The sequence below is a fragment of the Chiloscyllium plagiosum genome, unplaced genomic scaffold (genome assembly GCF_037043375.1).
Source record: "Chiloscyllium plagiosum isolate Xiang-an unplaced genomic scaffold, Cpla_swu_hap1 HiC_scaffold_16, whole genome shotgun sequence".
NCBI lineage: Eukaryota > Metazoa > Chordata > Chondrichthyes > Orectolobiformes > Hemiscylliidae > Chiloscyllium > Chiloscyllium plagiosum.
This window is the reverse complement of record NW_028270154.1, coordinates 83821108-83846734: the sequence shown is the minus strand read 5'-3', so window position 1 is coordinate 83846734 and position 25627 is coordinate 83821108. Positions and strand designations below refer to the sequence as shown.

The 25627-nt window shown below is 53.0% G+C and overlaps 1 protein-coding gene across 4 annotated transcripts in view; it reads right to left on the bottom strand.

Annotated features, from left to right (window-relative positions):
* LOC122556949 (B-cell receptor CD22-like) overlaps nucleotides 1-25627 on the bottom strand; it is a 113937-nt gene that overhangs the window by 12551 nt on the left and 75759 nt on the right. The window lies entirely within an intron of this gene.

Below are 25627 nucleotides of genomic sequence, written 5' to 3'. Positions count from 1 at the left end.
TTCTTTTGTTAGTGGAGCTGCATAAATTAACATAGCAGTGACATTCCAATACATGGGTTAACTCTAATCCCATGCTAGAGCCAGTTACTCTTGAAAGTCAATGAGGTTCAATTATGAAATTCATTCCAATGATAGGTCTGTGTTTTAATTAATTACCACATCTCCTCCACTTCCCGCTCCTCCACCCTTGAACCCCGCCCCTCCAATCACCACCAGGACAGAACCCCACTGGTCCTCACCTACCACCCCACCAACCTCCATATACATCGTATCATCCGTCATCATTTCCGCCACCTCCAAATGGACCCCACCACCAGGGATATATTTCCCTCCCCTTCCCTATCAGCATTCCGAAAAGACCACTCTCTCTGTGACTCCCTTGTCAGGTCCACACCGCCCACCAACCCAACGTCCACTCCCGGCACCTTCCCCTGCAACCGCAAGAAATGCAAAACTTGCGCCCACACCTCCCCCCTTACTTCCCTCCAAGGCCCCAAGGGATCCTTCCATATCCGCCACAAATTCACCTGCACCTCCACACACATCATTTACTGCATCCGCTGCACCCGATGTGGCCTCCTCTATATTGGAGAGACAGGCCGCCTACTTGCAGAACATTTCAGAGAACACCTCTGGGACACCCGGACCAACCAACCCAACTAACCCAACCACCCCGTGGCTCAACACTTCAACTGCCCCTCCCACTCCACCAAGGACAAGCAGGTCCTTGGACTCCTCCATCGCCAGACCATAGCTGGAGGAAGAGCGCCTCATCTTCCGCCTAGGAACCCACCAACCACAAGGGATGAACTCAAATTTTTTCAGTTTCCTCATTTCCCCTCCCCCCACCTTGTCTCAGGCCCAACCCTCGAACTCAGCACCACCTTCCTAACCTACAATCTTCTTCCTGACCTCTCCACCCCCACCCCCACTCCGGCCTATCACCCTCACCTTAACCTCCTTCCACCTATCGCATTTCCAACGCCCCTCCCCTAAGTCCTTCCTCCCTACCTTTTATCTTAGCCTGCTTGGCACACTCTCCTCATTCCTGAAGAAGGGCTCATGCCCGAAACGTCGATTCTCCTGCTCCTTGGATGCTGCCTGACCTGCTGCGCTTTTCCAGCAACACATTTTCAGCTCTGACCTCCAGCATCTGCAGTCCTCACTTTCTCCTTAATTAAACATTGCCAATGAGAATATAAATGGGGAAGATCTGATCAACCTCTTTGATTTCTACGAGGGGACTATAGATAGCAGGAAAACTAAATTAGTGGAAGCAAATCCACTGATTCCTCATCTCCCAGAAAAGAACGAAAAGCAGCATCCAGAGAAGTTTCGCTTCAGTATTATTAAGAACTGTTCACAACTTGGAATCTACAGGGAAGAGACTTAGGGTCATTCGGTCTATCTAGTCTATGCTAGAATTTATGCTCCATATCAGCCTAGCCTCTTCCTCCTTCAATTATCTCCCGAACCCACATTACTCATTCCCTTTCCCACCATATATGCATCGAACATTACTTAGAATCCCTACAGTGTGGAAGCAGGCCTTTCGGCCCACCAACCCCACATCAAATATCTGGAGCCATGTTCCAAAACATGATTGGTTTTAAAAGAATAACTAAGGCAGAATTGTCAGTAATGGAAGAGGACTGCTATGACACAATGGGAAAAAGAATTAGTCAATATGAATAAAAACATTTATTCTGCAGAAAGTTCATTTGTAATTGGGAAACCATGGCTGATTGGGTGGTGGAAGGAATTGAGTCAAGCTTCTCAAAAGACCTGGATAAACACTAGAAGAGAAAAGATTAAAGGGGGACGAGGGATGAAGGGTGATTATTTGGAAAAGTCCATCAAAAACCAACATGGGATGGAGGGCTAAGAGGGCTGCTTCTCTATTGCCTCATTCCCTTAAACATTGGACACAAACATTAGTCTTTGGACCACTAGCCCAAAGGCTGGAATCTGGCCAGAGCACTGACCACTCCATCACAGAGGACCTGCTAAACATAAGGGCCCGGATAGGCACTTAACTGATCAGCATGGAGCCTTCTTTGAGATGGAGGAGCCAAGGGGTAGTGTTCTTAAACAGCAAGGGACCTGATGTAACTCAATGCGGACTCCCAGACGCAGCATGGACACTCAGTCTCAACACAGACTCAACGCCTCAGCTCAGACTCCAATTCTCAGCAAGGACTCCCAATCTCAGCACGGACTCCCAGTCACAATCTTAGCATAGACTCCCAGCCTCAGTAGAGACTTCATTTCTCAGCAAAGGTGCACAGACACAGCACGGACTCCCAGTCTCAGCAGAGACTTCCAATCTCAGCACAGACTCCCAGTCTCAAAACAGACTCCAAGTCTCAGCACGGAACTCCCAGTCTCTGAATAGATTCCCAGCCTCAGCACAGCCTCGAGTATCAGTATAAGTCTCTGCACAGACTCCCAGTCTCAGGACAAACTCACAGTGTCAGCACAGACCCCCAGTCACAGCACAGACTTCGAGTCTCAGCACAGACTTCCAATCTCAGGACAGACACCCAGTTTCAGCACAGAGGCAGAGTCTCAGCACAGACTCCCAATCAAAGGACAGACTCCCAGCCTCAGCACGGACTCCCAGTAGCAGCGTAAGTCTCAGCACAGATTCCCAGTCTCAGAAAGACTCCCAATCTCAAGACAGGCTCACAGACTCAGCACAGACTCCAATTCAGAGTACAGACTCTCAATCTCAGAACAGACTCCCAATCTCAGGACAGACTCTCAGCCTGAGCACAAACACCCATTCTCAGCACAGACTCCCAACCTCAGCAAAGACTCCCAATTGCAGCATAGACTCCCAGTCTCAGAAAGACTCCTAGTCTCAGCACAGTCTCCCAATCTGAGTACAGACTCCCATTCTCAGCACAGACTCCCAGACTTAGCACAGTCTTCCAGCCTCAGCATGGACTCCCAGTCTAAGCACAGATTTCCAGCCTCAGCACAGATGCACAATCTCAGCACATATTCTCAGACTTATCGTGGAATCCCAGACGCCAGTCCCAACACAGACTCCCAGTCCCAGCACAGACTCCTAGTCTCAGCAGGGATTCCCAATCTCAGCAAAAACTCCCAATCTCAGCAGACTCCCAGTCTCAGCACAGACTCCCAGTCTCAGCACAATCTACCAGTCCCAACACAGATAGCCAGTCCCAACACAGACTCCCAATACTTGCACAAACACCCAGTCTCAGCATAGACTTTCAAACTAAGCACAGACTCCCGGTCTCAGCACACACTCCAAGTCTCAGCACAGACTCACAGTCTCAGCACAGACTCCAAATCTCAGCACAAACTCCTATTCTCAGCACAGATTCCCAGTCTCTACACAGACGCCCAATCTCAGCACGGACTCCCAGCCTCAACACAGTTTCCCATTTTCTGCAGGGACCCCAGCCTGTGCACGGACTCCCAGTCTCAGCAAGGACTCCCAGTCTCAGCACAGACTCCCAGTCTCAGCACAGACTCCCAGTCTCAGCACAGACTCCCGGTCTCAGCACAGACTCCCAGTCCCAGCACAGACTCCCAGCCTCAGCACAGACTCCCAGTCTCAGCACAGACTCCCAATCTCAGCACAGACTCCCAGTCTCAACACAGACTCCCAATCTCAGCACAGACTCCCAGTCTCAGCACAGACTCCCAGTCTCAGCACAGACTCCCAGTCTCAGCACGGACTCCCAGTCTCAGCACAGACTCCCAGTCTCAACACAGACTCCCAATCTCAGCACAGACTCCCAGTCTCAGCACGGACTCCAAGTCTCAGCACAGAGTCCCCGCCTCAGCACAGACTCCCAATCTCAGCACAGACTCCCAGTCCCAGCACAGACTCCCAGCCTCAGCACAGACTCCCAGTCTCAGCACAGACTCCCAATCTCAGCACAGACTCCCAGTCTCAACACAGACTCCCAATCTCAGCACAGACTCCCAATCTCAGCACAGACTCCCAGTCTCAGCATAGACTCCCAATCTCAGCACAGACTCCCAGTCTCAGCATAGACTCCCATTCTCAGCACAGAGTCCCCGCCTCAGCACAGACTCCCAATCTCAGCACAGACTCCCAGTCTCAGCACAGACTCCCAATCTCAGCACAGACTCCCAGTCTCAGCACAGACTCCCAATCTCAGCACAGACTCCCAGTCTCAGCACAGACTCCCAATCTCAGCACAGACTCCCAGTCTCAACACAGACTCCCAGTCCCAGCACAGACTCCCAGCCTCAGCACAGACTCCCAGTCTCAGCACAGTCTCCCAATCTCAGCACAGACTCCCAGTCTCAGCACAGACTCCCAATCTCAGCACAGACTCCCAGTCTCAACACAGACTCCCAATCTCAGCACAGACTCCCAGTCTCAACACAGACTCCCAGCCTCAGCACAGACTCCCAATCTCAGCACAGACTCCCAGTCGCAACACAGACTCCCAGTCCCAGCACAAACTCCCAGTCTCAGCACAGACTCCAAGTCTCACCACGGACTCCCAGTCTCAGCACAGAGTCCCCGCTTCAGCACAGACTCCCAATCTCAGCACAGACTCCCAATCTCAGCACAGACTCCCAGTCTCAGCACAGACTCCCAGTCTCAACACAGACTCCCAATCTCAGCACAGACTCCCAGTCGCAACACAGACTCCCAGTCCCAGCACAGACTCCCAATCTCAGCACAGACTCCCAATCTCAGCACAGACTCCCAGTCCAAACACAGACGGCCAGTCCCAACACAGACTCCCAGTCCCAGCACAAACTCCCAGTCTCAGCATAGACTTTCAAATTGAACACAGACTCCCAGTCTCAGAATAGACTCCCAATCTCAGGACAGACTCCCGGTCCCAGCACAGCCTCCAAATCTCAGCTCAGACTCACGATCTCAGCACAGATTCCCAGTCTCTGCACAGAGTCCCAGTCTCAGCACAGACCCCCAGTCTCAGCACAGATGCCCAATCTCTGAACAGACTCACAGTCTCAGCAAGGACTCCCAGTCTCAGAACAGTCTCCCATTTTCTGCACGGACCCCAGCCTGTGCACGGATTCCCAGTCCCACCACAGACTCCCAGTCTCAGCACAGGTTCCTGGCCTCAGCACAGACTCCCAGTCTCAGGACAAACTCCCATGTTTCAGAACATACTCCGAGTCTCAGGACAGGCTCCCAGTCTCAGCCAAGTCTCCCAGTCTCATCACAGACTCCCAGTCTCGGGACAGACCCCCAGTCTCAGCAGGGACTCCCAATCTCAGCAAAGGCTCCCAATCTCATTTCAGATTCTTATCCTCAGCACACACTCCCAGTCTCAGGTCAAATTCCCATGTTTCAGAACAAACCCCCAGTCTCAGCACAATCTGCCAGTCCCAACACAGACACCCAGTCCCTACACGGACTCCCAGTCTCAGCACAGGTTCCTGGCCTCAGCACAGACTCCTAGTCTCAGGACAGGCTCCCAGTCTCAGCCAAGACTCCCAGTCTCATCACAGACTCCCAATCCCAGCACAAAAACTGAGATTCATCATAGATCCCAGTATCAGCGCAGAGTCCCAATCTAAGTACAGACTCCCAGCCTCAGCACAGACTCCCAATCTCAGCGCAGACTCCCAGTCCAAACACAGACTTGCAGTCTCAGCACAGACTCCCAATCCCTGCAGACTGCCAAGCTCAGCACAAACTTGCAGTCTCAGCACAAACTCCGAGACCGAACTCAGACACCCAGTCCCAGCACAGACTCCCAGTCTCAGCACAATCTGCCAGTCCCAACACAGACTCCCAATCCCAGCACAGACTCCCAGACTCAGCACAGACTCCCAGACACAGCACGGACAGACATTCTCTGCACAGACTCCCAATGACATCAACGACAGGATCGTTCCCAGGACGGAATCCAATCTCAGCACAGACTCTCAGTCTCATCACGGACTCCCCGTCAAAGCACAAACTCCTGGTCCCAAGTCAGACGCCCAGTCCCAGCACAAACCTCCAGTCTCAGCATAGACTTTCAAACTGAGCACAGACTCCCAGTCTCAGGACAGACTCCCAGTCTCAGAACAGAATCCCAGCCTCAGGACAAACTCAAAGTCTCAGCACAGAATCACAGTCTCACGACACGACTCCCAATCCCAGGTCAGACACCCAGCCTCAGGACAGAATCCCAGCCTCAGGACAAATTCACTGTCTCAGAACAGACTCCAAATCTCGGGACTGACTCCCAATCTCAGGACAGACTCCCAATCTCAGGACAGACCCCCGGTCTCAGCACAGACTCCCAATCTCAGGACAGACTCCCAGTCTCAGCTCAGACTCCAAATCTCAGCACGGCCTCCCAGTCTCAGCACAGATTCCCAGTCTCAACACAGGCTCCCAATCTCAGCACGGACTCCCAGTCTCAGCAAAGACTCACAGTCTCAACACAGACTTCCTGACTCAGCATAGAATCTCAGCCTCATCACGGACTCACAGTCTCAGCATGGTCTCCCAGTCTCAGCACAGTTTCCCATTTTCTGCACGGACACCAGCCTGTGCAGGGACTCCCAGCACCACCACAGACTCCCAGTCACAGCACAGATTCTAGCCTCAGCACAGACTCGCAGTCTCAGGACAATCTCTCATGTTTCAGAAAAAACTCCCAGGCTCAGCCAAGACTCCCAGTCTCATCACAGACTCCCAGTCTCATCACAGACTCCCAGTCTCGGCACAGAGCCCAAGTCTCAGCAGTGACTCCCAATCTTTGCAAAGACTCCCAATCTCAGCACAGACTCCCAATCTCAGCACAGACTGCCAGTCTCAGCACAAATTCCTCGTCCCTACACAGACTCCCAGTCTCAGCACAGACTCCCAATCACATTACAGACTCTCATCCTTAGCACAGACTCGCAATCTCAGCACAAACTCGTCGGCCCTACACAGGCACCCAGTCTCAGCAGAGACTCCCAGTCTCAGCACAATCTGCCAGTCCCAACACAGACGCCCAGTCCCAGCACAAACACCCAGACTCAGCATAGACTTTCAAACTGAACAGAGTCTCAGCCTCAGGACAGACTCCAAATCTCAGCACAGACTCACGATCTCAGCACAGACTCCCATTCTCAACACAGATTCCCAGTCTCAGCACAGACTTCCATTCTCAGCACAGTCTTCCAGTCTCAGCAAAGACTCCCAGTCTCAACACAGACTCCCAGTCTCAGCACGGACTCCCAATCTCAGCACAGACTCCCAATCTCAGCACAGACTCCCAGTCTCAGCACGGACTCCCAATATCAGCACAGACTCCCAGTCTCAGCACAGACTCCCAGTCACAGCACGGACTCCCAATCTCAGCACAGACACCCAGTCTCAGCACAGACTCCCAGCCTCAGCCCAGACTCCCAATCTCAGCATGGTTTCCCAGTCTCAACACAGGCTCCCAGTCTCAGCACAGACCCCCAGTCTCAGCAGGGACTCCCAATCTCAGCAAAAACTCCCAATTACAGCACAGACTCCCAATCTCAGCACAAACTCCTAGTCCCTACACAGACTCCCAGTGCCAGCACAGAAACCGAGATTCATCACAGACTCCCAGTCTCAGCACAAACTCCCAATCTCAGCACAGACTCACGATCTCAGCACAGATTCCTAGTCTCAGCACAGACTCCCAGTCTCAGCACAGACTCCCAGTCTCAGCAGGGACTCCCAATCTCAGCAAAAACTCCCAATCTCAGCACACACTCCCAGTCTCAGCACAAACTCCTAGTCCCTACACAGACTCCCAGTGCCAGCACAGAAACCGAGATTCATCACAGACTCCCAATCTCAGCACAGAATCCCAATCTCAGCACAGACTCCCAGTCTCAGCACGGACTCCCAATCTCAGCATGGTTTCCCAGTCTCAGCACAGATTCCCAATCTCAGCATGGTTTCCCAGTCTCAGCACAGATTCCCAGTCTCAGCACAGACATGCAGTCTAAGCACAGACTCCCAATCTCAGCACAGACGCCCAGTCCCAACACAAACTCCCAGTCTCAGCATAGACTTTCAAACTGAACACAGACTCCCAGTCTCAGGTCAGTTTCCCAATCTCAGGACATACTCCCGGTCTCAGCACAGACTCCAAATCTCAGCACAGACTCCCATTCTCAGCACAGTCTTCCAGTCTCAGCAGAGACTCCCAGTCTCAGCACAGACTCCCAGTCTCAGCAGGGACTCCCAATCTCAGCAAAAACTCCCAATCTCAGCACAGACTCCCAGTCTCAGCACAAACTCCTAGTCCCTACACAGACACCCAGTGCCAGCACAGAAACCGAGACACATCACAGACTCCCAATCTCAGCACAGAATCCCAATCTCAGCAGGGACAACCAGCCTCAGCACAGATTCCCAGTCTCAGCACAGACTCCCAGTCTCAGCACGGACTCCCAATCTCAGCATGGTTTCCCAGTCTCAGCACAGATTCCCAATCTCAGCATGGTTTCCCAGTCTCAGCACAGATTCCCAGTCTCAGCACAGACATGCAGTCTAAGCACAGACTCCCAATCTCAGCACAGACTCCCATTCTCAGCACAGACACCCAGTCTCAGCACGGACTCCCAATCTCAGCACAGACTCCCAGTCTCAGCACAGACATCCAGTCACCGCACAGACTCCCAATCTCAGCACAGACTCCCATTCTCAGCACAGACTCCCAATCTCAGCACGGACTCCCATTCTCAGCACAGACTCCCATTCTCAGCACAGACTCCCAGTCTCAGCATAGACTCCCAATCTCAGCACGGACTCCCATTCTCAGCACAGACATCCAGTCTAAACACAGACTCCGAATCTCAGCACAGACTCCCAGTCTCAGCACAGATTCCCAGTCTCAGCACAGATTCCCAGTCTCAGCACGGACTCCCATTCTCAGCACAGACATCCAGTCTAAGCACAGACTCCCAATCTCAGCACAGACTCCCAATCTCAGCACGGACTCCCATTCTCAGCACAGACATCCAGTCTAAGCACAGACTCCCAATCTCAGCACAGACTCCCAATCTCAGCACGGACTATCAATCTCAGCACAGATTCCCAATCTCAGCATGGTTTCCCATGTCTCAGCACAGATTCCCAGTCTCAGCACAGACTCCCATTCTCAGCACAGACATCCAGTCTAAGCACAGACTCCCAATCTCAGCACAGACTCCCAATCTCAGCACGGACTATCAATCTCAGCACAGATTCCCAATCTCAGCATGGTTTCCCAGTCTCAGCACACATTCCCAGTCTCAGCACAGACTCCCAATCTCAGCACAGACTCCCAATCTCAGCACGGACTATCAATCTCAGCACAGATTCCCAATCTCAGCATGGTTTCCCAGTCTCAGCACAGACTCCCAGTCTCAGCACAGACTCCCAGTCTCAGCAGACTCCCAATTTCAGCACAAACCTGCAGTCTCAGCACGGACATCCAGTGTCAGCACGAAAACCCAGTCTCAGCACAGACTCCCAATCCCAGCACGGACTATCAATCTCAGCATAGATTCCCAATCTCAGCATGGTTTCCCAGTCTCAGCACAGACTCCCAGTCTCAGCAAAGACTCCCAGTCTCAACACAGACTCCCAGTCTCAGCACGGACTCCCAATCTCAGCACAGACTCCCAGTCTCAGCACAGACTCCCAGTCACAGCACGGACTCCCAATCTCAGCACAGACACCCAGTCTCAGCACAGACTCCCAGCCTCAGCCCAGACTCCCAATCTCAGCATGGTTTCCCAGTCTCAACACAGGCTCCCAGTCTCAGCACAGACCCCCAGTCTCAGCAGGGACTCCCAATCTCAGCAAAAACTCCCAATTACAGCACAGACTCCCAATCTCAGCACAAACTCCTAGTCCCTACACAGACTCCCAGTGCCAGCACAGAAACCGAGATTCATCACAGGCTCCCAGTCTCAGCACAGACTCCCAATCTCAGCACAGACTCACGATCTCAGCACAGATTCCTAGTCTCAGCACAGACTCCCAGTCTCAGCACAGACTCCCAGTCTCAGCAGGGACTCCCAATCTCAGCAAAAACTCCCAATCTCAGCACACACTCCCAGTCTCAGCACAAACTCCTAGTCCCTACACAGACTCCCAGTGCCAGCACAGAAACCGAGATTCATCACAGACTCCCAATCTCAGCACAGAATCCCAATCTCAGCACAGACTCCCAGTCTCAGCACGGACTCCCAATCTCAGCATGGTTTCCCAGTCTCAGCACAGATTCCCAATCTCAGCATGGTTTCCCAGTCTCAGCACAGATTCCCAGTCTCAGCACAGACATGCAGTCTAAGCACAGACTCCCAATCTCAGCACAGACGCCCAGTCCCAACACAAACTCCCAGTCTCAGCATAGACTTTCAAACTGAACACAGACTCCCAGTCTCAGGTCAGTTTCCCAATCTCAGGACATACTCCCGGTCTCAGCACAGACTCCAAATCTCAGCACAGACTCCCATTCTCAGCACAGTCTTCCAGTCTCAGCAGAGACTCCCAGTCTCAGCACAGACTCCCAGTCTCAGCAGGGACTCCCAATCTCAGCAAAAACTCCCAATCTCAGCACAGACTCCCAGTCTCAGCACAAACTCCTAGTCCCTACACAGACACCCAGTGCCAGCACAGAAACCGAGACACATCACAGACTCCCAATCTCAGCACAGAATCCCAATCTCAGCAGGGACAACCAGCCTCAGCACAGATTCCCAGTCTCAGCACAGACTCCCAGTCTCAGCACGGACTCCCAATCTCAGCATGGTTTCCCAGTCTCAGCACAGATTCCCAATCTCAGCATGGTTTCCCAGTCTCAGCACAGATTCCCAGTCTCAGCACAGACATGCAGTCTAAGCACAGACTCCCAATCTCAGCACAGACTCCCATTCTCAGCACAGACACCCAGTCTCAGCACGGACTCCCAATCTCAGCACAGACTCCCAGTCTCAGCACAGACATCCAGTCACCGCACAGACTCCCAATCTCAGCACAGACTCCCATTCTCAGCACAGACTCCCAATCTCAGCACGGACTCCCATTCTCAGCACAGACTCCCATTCTCAGCACAGACTCCCAGTCTCAGCATAGACTCCCAATCTCAGCACGGACTCCCATTCTCAGCACAGACATCCAGTCTAAACACAGACTCCGAATCTCAGCACAGACTCCCAGTCTCAGCACAGATTCCCAGTCTCAGCACAGATTCCCAGTCTCAGCACGGACTCCCATTCTCAGCACAGACATCCAGTCTAAGCACAGACTCCCAATCTCAGCACAGACTCCCAATCTCAGCACGGACTCCCATTCTCAGCACAGACATCCAGTCTAAGCACAGACTCCCAATCTCAGCACAGACTCCCAATCTCAGCACGGACTATCAATCTCAGCACAGATTCCCAATCTCAGCATGGTTTCCCAGTCTCAGCACACATTCCCAGTCTAAGCACAGACTCCCAATCTCAGCAAAGACTCCCAATCTCAGCACGGACTATCAATCTCAGCACAGATTCCCAATCTCAGCATGGTTTCCCAGTCTCAGCACACATTCCCAGTCTCAGCACAGACTCCCAATCTCAGCACAGACTCCCAATCTCAGCACGGACTATCAATCTCAGCACAGATTCCCAATCTCAGCATGGTTTCCCAGTCTCAGCACAGACTCCCAGTCTCAGCAAAGACTCACAGCCTCAACACAGGCTCCCAATCTCAGGAGCGGGTCCCAGTCTCAGCACAGACTCCAAGTCTCTACACAAGCTCCCAGTCTCAGAACAGACTCCCAGTCTCTACACGGACTCCCAGATTCTGCACAGACACCCAATCTCAGCACAGACTCCCAAACTCAGCACAGACTCCTAGTCCCTACACAGACTCCCAGTGCCAGCACAGAAACCGAGATTCATCACAGACTCCCAATCTCAGCACAGAATCTCAATCTCAGCAGGGACAACCAGCCTCAGCACAGATTCCCAGTCTCAGCACAGACTCCCAGTCTCAGCATGGTTTCCCAGTCTCAGCACAGATTCCCAGTCTCAGCACAGACATGCAGTCTAAGCACAGACTCCCAATCTCAGCACAGACTCCCATTCTCAGCACAGACTTCCATTCTCAGCACAGACATCCAGTCTAAACACAGACTCCCAATCTCAGCACAGACTCCCAGTCTCAACACAGATTCCCAGTCTCAGCACAGACTCCCAATCTCAGCACAGATTCCCAGTCTCAGCACAGACTCCCAATCTCAGCACAGACACCCATTCTCAGCACAGACTCCCATTCTCAGCACAGACTCCCTGTCTCAGCATAGACTCCCAATCTCAGCACGGACTCCCATTCTCAGCACAGACATCCAGTCTAAGCACAGACTCCCATTCTCAGCACAGACTCCCAATCTCAGCACGGACTCCCAATCTCAGCACAGATTCCCAATCTCAGCAAGGTTTCCCAGTCTCAGCACAGATTCCCAGTCTCAGCACAGACTCCCATTCTCAGCACAGACATCCAGTCTCAGCACAGACTCCCAATCTCAGCACAGACTCCCATTCTCAGCACAGACTCCCAGTCTCAGCACAGACTCCCAGTCTCAGCAGACTCCCAATTTCAGCACAAACCTGCAGTCTCAGCACGGACATCCAGTGACAGCACGAAAACCCAGTCTCAGCACAGACTCCCAATCCCAGCATACTGCCAATCTCAGCACAGACTTCCAGTCACAGCACAGACTCCCAATCTCAGCACAGACTTCCAGTCTCAGCACAATCTGCCAGTCCCAACACAGACTCCCAGTGTCAACACAGATTCCCAGACTCAGCACGGACAGATATTTTCTGCATGGACCCCCAATCACACCACCAACATCATTCCCAGGACGGAATCCAATCTCAGCACAGACTCTCAGACTCAACACAGACTCCCAGTCAAAGCACAAACTCCTGGTCCCAACACAGACTCCCAGTCCCAGCACAAAATCTCAGTCTCAGCATAGATTATCAAATTGAGCACAGACTCCCAGACTCAGGACAGAATCCCAGCCTCAGGTCAAACTCACAGTCTCAGCACAGACTCGCAGTCTCAGCACAGACTCCCATTCTCAGCACAGACTTCCACTCTCAGCACAGATTCCCAGTCTAAGCACAGACTCCCAATCCCAGCACAGATTCCCAGTCTCTGCACAGATTCCCAGTCTCTGCACAGACTCCCATTCTCAGCACAGACTGCCAGACTCCCAGTCTCAGCACAGACACCGAATCTCAGCACTGACTCCCAGTCTCAGTACAGACTCTCAGTCTCAGCACAGATTCCCAGTCTCAGTACAGACTCCCAATCTCAGCACGGACTCCCAATCTCAGGACAGATTCCCAGTCTCAGCACAGACTCTCTGACTCAGCACACGTACACAATCTCAGCATAGAATTCCAGTCTCAGCACAGATTCCCAATTTCAGCACGGAGTCCGAGTCGCAGCACAATCTGCCAGTCCCAACACAGACGCCCAGTCCCAAAACCGACTCCCAATTCCAGCACAAACATGCAGTCTTAGCATAGACTTTCAAACTGAGCACAGACTCCAGTCTCAGCACAGACTCCAAATCTCAGCACAGACTCACGATCTCAGCACAGACTCCAAATCTCAGCACAAACTCCCAATCCCAGCACAGATTCCCAGTCTCTGCACAGATTCCCAGTCTCTGCACAGACTCCCATTCTCAGCACAGATTCCCAGTCTCAGCACAGACTCTCTGATTCAGCACAGACTCCCAGTCTCAGCACAGGCTCCCAGTCTCAACAATGACTCCAAATCTCAGAACAGACTCCCAGTCTCAGCACAGACTCTCAGTCTCAGCACAGACTCCCAGTCTCTGAACAGACTCACAGTCTCAACAAGGACTCCCCGTCTCAGCACAGTCTCCCATTTTCTGCATGGACCCCAGCCTGTGCACGGACTCCCAGTCCCACCACAGACTCCCAGTCACAGCACAATTTCCTGGCCTCAGCACAAACTCCCAGTCTTAGGTCAGACTCACAGTCTCAGCAAGGATCCCAGTCTCAGCACAGACTGCCATTTTCTGCATGGACCCCAGCCTGTGCACGGACTCCCAGTCCCACCACAGACTCCCAGTCACAGCACAATTTCCTGGCCTCAGCACAGACTCCCAGTCTTAGGTCAGACTCACAGTCTCAGCAAGGATCCCAGTCTCAGCACAGACTCCCATTTTCTGCATGGACCCCAGCCTGTGCACGGACTCCCAGTCCCACCACAGACTCCCAGTCACAGCACAATTTCCTGGCCTCAGCACAGACTCCCAGTCTTAGGTCAGACTCACAGTCTCAGCAAGGATCCCAGTCTCAGCACAGACTCCCATTTTCTGCATGGACCCCAGCCTGTGCACGGACTCCCAGTCCCACCACAGACCCCCAGTCACAGCACAAATTCCTGGCTTCAGCACAGACTCCCATTCTTAGGTCAGACTCCCATTCTCAGCCAAGACTCCCAGTCTCATCACAGACTCCCAGTCTCAGCACAGTCCCCCAGTCTGAGCAGGGACTCCCAATCTCATAACAGATTCCCAGTCTAAGCACAGACTCCCAGTCTCAGCACAGACCCACAATCTCAGCACAGACTCCCAATCGCAGCAAAGTCTCCAAATCTCAGCACAGACTCCCAATCTCATTACGGGCTCCAAATCTCAGCACGGACTCCCAGTGTCAGCACAGACTCCCAGGCTCAACATAGTCTCCCAATCTCAGCACGGGCTCCCAATCTCAGCACGGACTCCCAGTGTCAGCACGGACTCCCAGTCTCAGCACAATCTGCCAGTCCCAACACAGACGCCCAGTACCAACACCGACTCCCAATTCCAGCACAAACACCCATTCTCAGCATAGACTTTCAAACTGAGCACAGACTCCAGTCTCAGCACAGACTCCAAATCGCAGCACAGACTCACGATCTCAGCACAGACTCACGATCTCAGCACAGACTCCAAATCTCAGCACAAACTCCCAATCCCAGCACAGATTCCCAGTCTCTGCACAGATTCACAGATTCTGCACAGACTCCCATTCTCAGCACAGACTCCCAATCTCAGCACAGATTCCCAGTCTCAGCACAGACTCTCTGATTCAGCACAGACTCCCAGTCTCAGCACAGGCTCCCAGTCTCATTACAGACTCCAACTCTCAGAACAGACTCCCAGTCTCAGCACAGACTCCCAGTCTCAACAATGACTCCAAATCTCAGCACAGACTCCCAGTCTCTGAACAGACTCACAGTCTCAGCAAGGACTCCCAGTCTCAGCACAGACTCCCATTTTCTGCATGGACCCCAGCCTGTGCACGGACTCCCAGTCCCACCATGGACTCCCAGTCACAGCACAAATTCCTGGCTTCAGCACAGACTCCCATTCTTAGGTCAGACTCCCATTCTCAGCCAAGACTCCCAGTCTCATCATAGTCTCCCAGTCTCAGCACAGTCCCCCAGTCTGAGCAGGGACTCCCAATCTCATAACAGATTCCCAGTCTAAGCACAGACTCCCAGTCTCAGCACAGACCCACAATCTCAGCACAGACTCCCAATCGCAGCAAAGTCTCCAAATCTCAGCACAGACTCCCAATCTCATTACGGGCTCCCAATCTCAGCACGGACTCCCAGTGTCAGCACAGACTCCCAGGCTCAACATAGTCTCCCAATCTCAGCACGGGCTCCCAATCTCAGCACGGACTCCCAGTGTCAGCACGGACTCCCAGTCTCAGCACAATCTGCCAGTCCCAACACAGATGCCCAGTACCAACACCGACTCCCAATTCCAGCACAAACACCCAGTCTCAGCATAGACTTTCAAACTGAGCACAGACTCCAGTCTCAGCACAGACTCCCAGTCTCAGCACAGACCCACAATCTCAGCACAGACTCCCAATCGCAGCAAAGTCTCCAAATCTCAGCACAGATTCCCAGTCTAAGCACAGACTCCCTATCTCAGCACAGACTGCCAGTGTCAGCACAGACTCCCAGTCTCAACATAGTCTCCCAATCTCAGCACGGACTCCCAATCTCAGCACTGATTCCCAGTCTCAGCACAGACTCTCTGAGTCAGCACAGGCTCCCATTCTCAGCACACACTTCCAGTCTCAGCACAGATTCCCAATTTCAGCACAGACTCGCAGTCTCAGCACAATCTGCAAGTCCCAACACAGACGCCCAGTCCCAACACCGACTCCCAATTCCAGCACAAACACCCAGTCTCAGCAGAGAGTTTCAAACTGAGCACAGACTCCCGGTCTCAGCACAGACTTCCAATCTCAGCACAGACTCCCAATCCCAGCACAGATTCCCAGTCTCTGCACAGATTGCCAGTCTCTGCACAGATTCCCAGTCACAGCACAGACCCCCTGACTCAGCACAGACTCCCAATCTCAGCACAGACTCCCAGTCTCATTACAGACTCCAACACTCAGGACAGACTCCCAGTCTCAGCATGGACTCCCACTTTCAACACTGACTCCAAATCTCAGCACAGACTCCCAGTCTCAGCACAGACTCCCAGTCTCAGCACAGACTCCCAGTCTCTGAACAGACTCACAGTCTCAGCAAGGATCCCAGTCTCAGCACAGACTCCCATTTTCTGTATGGACCCCAGCCTGTGCACGGACTCCCAGTCCCACCACAGACTCCCAGTCACAGCACAAATTCCTGGCCTCAGCACAGACTCCCAGTCTTAGGTCAGACTCCCAATCTCAGCACAGACTCCCAGTCTCAGCCAAGACTCCCAGTCTCATCACAGACTCCCAGTCTCAGCACAGTCCCCCAGTCTCAGCATGGACTCCCAATCTCAGCACAGATTCCCAGTCTCAGCACAAACTCCAAGTCCCTACACAGCCTCCCAGTCTCAGCACAGAAACTGAGGTTCATCACAGACTCCCAGTTTCAGCACAGTGACCCAATCTCAGCACAGACTCCCAGCCTCAGCACAGACTCCCAGTCACAACACAGACTCCCAGTCTCAGCATAAACAGACACTTTCTGCACGGACTCCCAATAACACCACCGACATCGTTCCCAGGATGGAATTCAGCTTCAGCACAGACTCTCAGTCAACCTGTGCAGGGACCCCCAGTCCCACACAGACTGTCAGTCACAACACAGATTCCTGACCTCAGCACAGACTCCCAGACTCAGGACAAACTCCCATGTTTCAGAACAAACTTCGTCTCAGCACAGACTCCCAGTCCCAACACAGACTCCCAGTCCCAACACCGACTCCCAATTCCAGCACAAACACCCTGTCTCAGCACAGACTTTCAAACTGAGCACAGACTCCCGGTCTCAGCACAGACTCCAAATCTCAGCACAGACTCCCAATCCCAGCACAGATTCCCAGTCTCTGCACAGATTGCCAGTCTCTGTACAGATTCCCAGTCTCAGCACAGACTCTCTGACTCATCACAGACTCCCAAACTCAGCACAGGCTCCCAGTCTCATCACAGACTCCCAGTCTCAGGACAGACTCCCAGTCTCAGCACGGACTCCCAGTCTCAACACTGACTCCAAATCTCAGCACTGACTCCCAGTCTCAGCACAGACTTGAGGTCTCAGCACTGACTCCCAGTCTCTGAACAGACTCACAGTCTCAGCAAGGATCCCAGTCTCAGCACAGACTCCCATTTTCTGCATGGACCCCAGCCTGTGCACGGACTCCCAGTCCCACCACAGACTCCCAGTCACAGCACAATTTCCTGGCCTCAGCACAGACTCCCAGTCTTAGGTCAGACTCCCAATCTCAGCACAGACTCCCAGTCTCAGCCAAGACTCCCAGTCTATCACAGACTCCCAGTCTCATCACAGACTCCCAGTCTCAGCACAGACTCCCTGTCTCAGCACAGACTCCCAATCATAGCACAGACTCCCAATCTCAGCAAACTCCAAATTTCAGCACAGACTTGCAGTCTCAGAATAGACTCCCAATCTCAACACAGACTCCCATTCTCAGCACAGACTTCTACTCTCAGCACAGATTCCCAGTCTAAGCACAAATTCCCAGTCTCTGCACAGACTCCCATTCTCAGCACAGACTGCCAGACTCCCAGTCTCAGCACAGACTCCGAATCTCAGCACGGATCCCCAGTATTAGACAGACTCCCAGTCTCAACATAGTCTCCCAGTCTCAGCACTGACTCCCAGTCTCAGTACAGACTCTCAGTCTCAGCACAGATTCCCAGTCTCAGTACAGACTCTCAGTCTCAGCACAGACTCCCAGTCTCAGCACAGACTCCCAGTCTCAGCACAATCTGCCAGTCCCAACACAGACGCCCAGTCCCAACACCGACTCCCAATTCCAGCACAAACACCCAGTCTCAGCACAGACTCTCTGAGTCAGCTCAGGCTCCCATTCTCAGCACAGACTTCCAGTCTCAGCACAGATTCTCAATTTCAGCACAGACTCCCAGTCTCAGCACAGACACCCAGTCTCAACACAGACTCCCAGTCTCAGCACAGACTCCCAGTCTCAGCACAATCTGCCAGTCCCAACACAGACGCCCAGTCCCAACACCGACTCCCATTCCCAGCACAGATTCCCAGTCTCTGCACAGATTGCCAGTCTCTGCACAGATTCCCAGTCTCAGCACAGACTCTCTGACTCAGCACAGGCTCCCAATCTCAGCACAGGCTCCCAGTCTCATTACAGACTCCAACTCTCAGGACAGACTCCCAGTCTCAGCACGGACTCCCAGTTTCAACACTGACTCCAAATATCAGCACAGACTCCCAGTCTCAGCACAGACTCCCAGTCTTTGAACAGACTCACAGTCTCAGCAAGGATTCAAGTCTCAGCACAGACTCCCATTTTCTGCATGGACCCCTGCCTGTGCACGGATTCCCAGTCCCACCACAGACTCCCAGTCACAGCACAATTTCCTGGCCTCAGCACAGACTCCCAGTCTTAGGTCAGACTCACAGTCTCAGCACAGACTCCCAGCCTCAGCCAAGACTCCCAGTCTTAGGTCAGACTCCCAATCTCAGCACAGACTCCCAGTCTCAGCCAAGACTCCCAGTCTCATCACAGACTCCCAGTCTCAGCACAGACTCCCTGTCTCAGCACAGACTCCCAATCACAGCACAGACTCCCAATCTCAGCAGACTCCAAATTTCAGCACAGACTTGCAGTCTCAGAATAGACTCCCAGTCTCAACACAGACTCATATTCTCAGTCCAGATTCCCAATCTCAGCACAGACTCCCAATCTCAGCACAGACTTCTACTCTCAGCACAGATTCCCAGTCTAAGCACAGATTCTCAGTCTCTGCACAGACTCCCATTCTCAGCACAGACTGCCAGACTCCCAGTCTCAGCACAGACTCCGAATCTCAGCACGGATCCCCAGTATCAGACAGACCCCCAGTCTCAACATAGTCTCCCAGTCTCAGCACTGACTCCCAGTCTCAGTACAGACTCCCAATCTCAGCACGGACTCCCAATCTCAGGACAGATTCCCAGTCTCAGCACAGACTCTCTGACTCAGCACACACTCACAATCTCAGCATAGACTTCCAGTCTCAGCACAGATTCCCAATTTCAGCACGGACTCCCAGTCTCAGCACAATCTGCCAGTCCCAACACGGACACCCAGTCCCAACACCGACTCCCAATTCCAGCACAAACACCCAGTCTCAGCATAGACTTTCAAACTGAGCACAGACTCCAGTCTCAGCACTGACCCCAAATCTCAGCACAGACTCACGATCTCAGCGCAGACTCCAAATCTCAGCACGGACTCCCAATCCCAGCACAGATTCCCAGTCTCTCCACAGATTCCCAGATTCTGCACAGACTCCCATTCTCAGCACGGACTCCCAATCTCAGCACAGATTCCCAGTCTCAGCACAAACTCCTAGTCCCCACACAGACTCCCAGTCTCAGCATAGACTCCAAATCTCAGCACAGACTCACGATCTCAGCACAGACTCCAAATCTCAGCACAGACTCCCAGTCTCAGCACAATCTGCCAGTCCCAACACAGACGCCCATTCCCAACACCGACTCCCAATTCCAGCACAAACACCCAGTCTCAGCACAGACTCTCTGAGTCAGCTCAGGCTCCCATTCTCAGCACAGACTTCCAGTCTCAGCACAGATTCTCAATTTCAGCACAGACTCCCAGTCTCAGCACAGACACCCAGTCTCAACACAGACTCCCAGTCTCAGCACAGACTCCCAGTCTCAGCACAATCTGCCAGTCCCAACACAGACGCCCAGTCCCAACACCGACTCCCAATCCCAGCACAGATCCCCAGTCACTGCACAGATTGCCAGTCTCTGCACAGATTCCCAGTCTCAGCACAGACTCTCTGACTCAGCACAGGCTCCCAATCTCAGCACAGGCTCCCAGTCTCATTACAGACTCCAACTCTCAGGACAGACTCCCAGTCTCAGCACGGACTCCCAGTTTCAACACTGACTCCAAATCTCAGCACAGACTCCCAGTCTCAGCACAGACTCCCAGTCTTTGAACAGACTCACAGTCTCAGCAAGGATCCCAGTCTCAGCACAGACTGCCATTTTCTGCATGGACCCCAGCCTGTGCACGGACTCCCAGTCCCACCACAGACTCCCAGTCACAGCACAAATTCCTGGCTTCAGCACAGACTCCCATTCTTAGGTCAGACTCCCATTCTCAGCCAAGACTCCCAGTCTCATCACAGACTCACAGTCTCAGCACAGTCCCCCAGTCTGAGCAGGGACTCCCAATCTCATAACAGATTCCCAGTCTAAGCACAGACTCCCAGTCTCAGCACAGACCCACAATCTCAGCACAGATTCCCAATCGCAGCAAAGTCTCCAAATCTCAGCACAGATTCTCAGTCTAAGCACAGACTCCCTATCTCAGCACAGACTGCCAGTGTCAGCACAATCTGCAAGTCCCAACACAGACGCCCAGTCCCAACACCGACTCCCAATTCCAGCACAAACACCCAGTCTCAGCACAGACTCCCAGTCTCAGCACTGACTCCCAGTCTCTGAACAGACTCACAGTCTCAGCAAGGATCCCAGTCTCAGCACAGACTCCCATTTTCTGTATGGACCCCAGCCTGTGCACGGACTCCCAGTCCCACCACAGACTCCCAGTCACAGCACAAATTCCTGGCCTCAGCACAGACTCCCAGTCTTAGGTCAGACTCCCAATCTCAGCACAGACTCCCAGTCTCAGCCAAGACTCCCAGTCTCATCACAGACTCCCAGTCTCAGCACAGTCCCCCAGTCTCAGCATGGACTCCCAATCTCAGCACAGATTCCCAGTCTCAGCACAAACTCCAAGTCCCTACACAGCCTCCCAGTCTCAGCACAGAAACTGAGGTTCATCACAGACTCCCAGTTTCAGCACAGAGACCCAATCTCAGCACAGACTCCCAGCCTCAGCACAGACTCCCAGTCACAACACAGACTCCCAGTCTCAGCATAAACAGACACTTTCTGCACGGACTCCCAATAACACCACCGACATCGTTCCCAGGATGGAATTCAGCTTCAGCACAGACTCTCAGTCAACCTGTGCAGGGACCCCCAGTCCCACACAGACTGTCAGTCACAACACAGATTCCTGACCTCAGCACAGACTCCCAGACTCAGGACAAACTCCCATGTTTCAGAACAAACTTCGTCTCAGCACAGACTCCCAGTCCCAACACAGACTCCCAGTCCCAACACCGACTCCCAATTCCAGCACAAACACCCTGTCTCAGCACAGACTTTCAAACTGAGCACAGACTCCCGGTCTCAGCACAGACTCCAAATCTCAGCACAGACTCCCAATCCCAGCACAGATTCCCAGTCTCTGCACAGATTGCCAGTCTCTGTACAGATTCCCAGTCTCAGCACAGACTCTCTGACTCATCACAGACTCCCAAACTCAGCACAGGCTCCCAGTCTCATCACAGACTCCCAGTCTCAGGACAGACTCCCAGTCTCAGCACGGACTCCCAGTCTCAACACTGACTCCAAATCTCAGCACTGACTCCCAGTCTCAGCACAGACTTGAGGTCTCAGCACTGACTCCCAGTCTCTGAACAGACTCACAGTCTCAGCAAGGATCCCAGTCTCAGCACAGACTCCCATTTTCTGCATGGACCCCAGCCTGTGCACGGACTCCCAGTCCCACCACAGACTCCCAGTCACAGCACAATTTCCTGGCCTCAGCACAGACTCCCAGTCTTAGGTCAGACTCCCAATCTCAGCACAGACTCCCAGTCTCAGCCAAGACTCCCAGTCTATCACAGACTCCCAGTCTCATCACAGACTCCCAGTCTCAGCACAGACTCCCTGTCTCAGCACAGACTCCCAATCATAGCACAGACTCCCAATCTCAGCAAACTCCAAATTTCAGCACAGACTTGCAGTCTCAGAATAGACTCCCAATCTCAACACAGACTCCCATTCTCAGCACAGACTTCTACTCTCAGCACAGATTCCCAGTCTAAGCACAAATTCCCAGTCTCTGCACAGACTCCCATTCTCAGCACAGACTGCCAGACTCCCAGTCTCAGCACAGACTCCGAATCTCAGCACGGATCCCCAGTATTAGACAGACTCCCAGTCTCAACATAGTCTCCCAGTCTCAGCACTGACTCCCAGTCTCAGTACAGACTCTCAGTCTCAGCACAGATTCCCAGTCTCAGTACAGACTCCCAATCTCAACACGGACTCCCAATCTCAGGACAGATTCCCAGTCTCAGCACAGACTCTCTGACTCAGCACACACTCACAATCTCAGCATAGACTTCCAGTCTCAGCACAGATTCCCAATTTCAGCACGGACTCCCAGTCTCAGCACAATCTGCAAGTCCCAGCACGGACACCCAGTCCCAACACCGACTCCCAATTCCAGCACAAACACCCAGTCTCAGCATAGACTTTCAAACTGAGCACAGACTCCAGTCTCAGCACTGACCCCAAATCTCAGCACAGACTCACGATCTCAGCACAGACTCCAAATCTCAGCACGGACTCCCAATCCCAGCACAGATTCCCAGTCTCTCCACAGATTCCCAGTTTCTGCACAGGATCCCATTCTCAGCATGGACTCCCAATCTCAGCACAGATTCCCAGTCTCAGCACAAACTCCTAGTCCCCACACAGACTCCCAGTCTCAGCATAGACTCCAAATCTCAGCACAGACAAACGATCTCAGCACAGACTCCAAATCTCAGCACAGACTCCCAGTCTCAGCACAGACTCCCAGTCTCAGCACAATCTGCCAGTCCCAACACAGACGCCCAGTCCCAACACCGACTCCCAATTCCAGCACAAACACCCAGTCTCAGCACAGACTCTCTGAGTCAGCTCAGGCTCCCATTCTCAGCACAGACTTCCAGTCTCAGCACAGATTCTCAATTTCAGCACAGACTCCCAGTCTCAGCACAGACACCCAGTCTCAACACAGACTCCCAGTCTCAGCACAGACTCCCAGTCTCAGCACAATCTGCCAGTCCCAACACAGACGCCCAGTCCCAACACCGACTCCCATTCCCAGCACAGATTCCCAGTCTCTGCACAGATTGCCAGTCTCTGCACAGATTCCCAGTCTCAGCACAGACTCTCTGACTCAGCACAGGCTCCCAATCTCAGCACAGGCTCCCAGTCTCATTACAGACTCCAACTCTCAGGACAGACTCCCAGTCTCAGCACGGACTCCCAGTTTCAACACTGACTCCAAATATCAGCACAGACTCCCAGTCTCAGCACAGACTCCCAGTCTTTGAACAGACTCACAGTCTCAGCAAGGATTCAAGTCTCAGCACAGACTCCCATTTTCTGCATGGACCCCTGCCTGTGCACGGATTCCCAGTCCCACCACAGACTCCCAGTCACAGCACAATTTCCTGGCCTCAGCACAGACTCCCAGTCTTAGGTCAGACTCACAGTCTCAGCACAGACTCCCAGCCTCAGCCAAGACTCCCAGTCTTAGGTCAGACTCCCAATCTCAGCACAGACTCCCAGTCTCAGCCAAGACTCCCAGTCTCATCACAGACTCCCAGTCTCAGCACAGACTCCCTGTCTCAGCACAGACTCCCAATCACAGCACAGACTCCCAATCTCAGCAGACTCCAAATTTCAGCACAGACTTGCAGTCTCAGAATAGACTCCCAGTCTCAACACAGACTCATATTCTCAGTCCAGATTCCCAATCTCAGCACAGACTCCCAATCTCAGCACAGACTCCCAGTCTCAGCACAATCTGCCAGTCCCAACACAGACGCCCATTCCCAACACCGACTCCCAATTCCAGCACAAACACCCAGTCTCAGCACAGACTCTCTGAGTCAGCTCAGGCTCCCATTCTCAGCACAGACTTCCAGTCTCAGCACAGATTCTCAATTTCAGCACAGACTCCCAGTCTCAGCACAGACACCCAGTCTCAACACAGACTCCCAGTCTCAGCACAGACTCCCAGTCTCAGCACAATCTGCCAGTCCCAACACAGACGCCCAGTCCCAACACCGGCTCCCAATCCCAGCACAGATCCCCAGTCACTGCACAGATTGCCAGTCTCTGCACAGATTCCCAGTCTCAGCACAGACTCTCTGACTCAGCACAGGCTCCCAATCTCAGCACAGGCTCCCAGTCTCATTACAGACTCCAACTCTCAGGACAGACTCCCAGTCTCAGCACGGACTCCCAGTTTCAACACTGACTCCAAATCTCAGCACAGACTCCCAGTCTCAGCACAGACTCCCAGTCTTTGAACAGACTCACAGTCTCAGCAAGGATCCCAGTCTCAGCACAGACTGCCATTTTCTGCATGGACCCCAGCCTGTGCACGGACTCCCAGTCCCACCACAGACTCCCAGTCACAGCACAAATTCCTGGCTTCAGCACAGACTCCCATTCTTAGGTCAGACTCCCATTCTCAGCCAAGACTCCCAGTCTCATCACAGACTCACAGTCTCAGCACAGTCCCCCAGTCTGAGCAGGGACTCCCAATCTCATAACAGATTCCCAGTCTAAGCACAGACTCCCAGTCTCAGCACAGACCCACAATCTCAGCACAGACTCCCAATCGCAGCAAAGTCTCCAAATCTCAGCACAGATTCTCAGTCTAAGCACAGACTCCCTATCTTAGCACAGACTGCCAGACTCCCAGTCTCAGCACAGACTCCAAATCTCATTACGGGCTCCCAATCTCAGCACGGACTCCCAGTGTCAGCACAGACTCCCAGTCTCAACATAGTCTCCCAATCTCAGCACGGACTCCCAATCTCAGCACAGATTCCCAGTCTCAGCACAGACTCTCTGAGTCAGCACAGGCTCCCATTCTCAGCACACACTTCCAGTCTCAGCATAGATTCCCAATTTCAGCACAGACTCGCAGTCTCAGCACAATCGGCAAGTCCCAACACAGACGCCCAGTCCCAACACCGACTCCCAATTCCAGCACAAACACCCAGTCTCAGCACAGACTCCCAGTCTCAGCACTGACTCCCAGTCTCTGAACAGACTCACAGTCTCAGCAAGGATCCCAGTCTCAGCACAGACTCCCATTTTCTGCATGGACCCCAGCCTGTGCACGGACTCCCAGTCCACCACAGACTCCCAGTCACAGCACAAATTCCTGGCCTCAGCACAGACTCACAGTCTTAGGTCAGACTC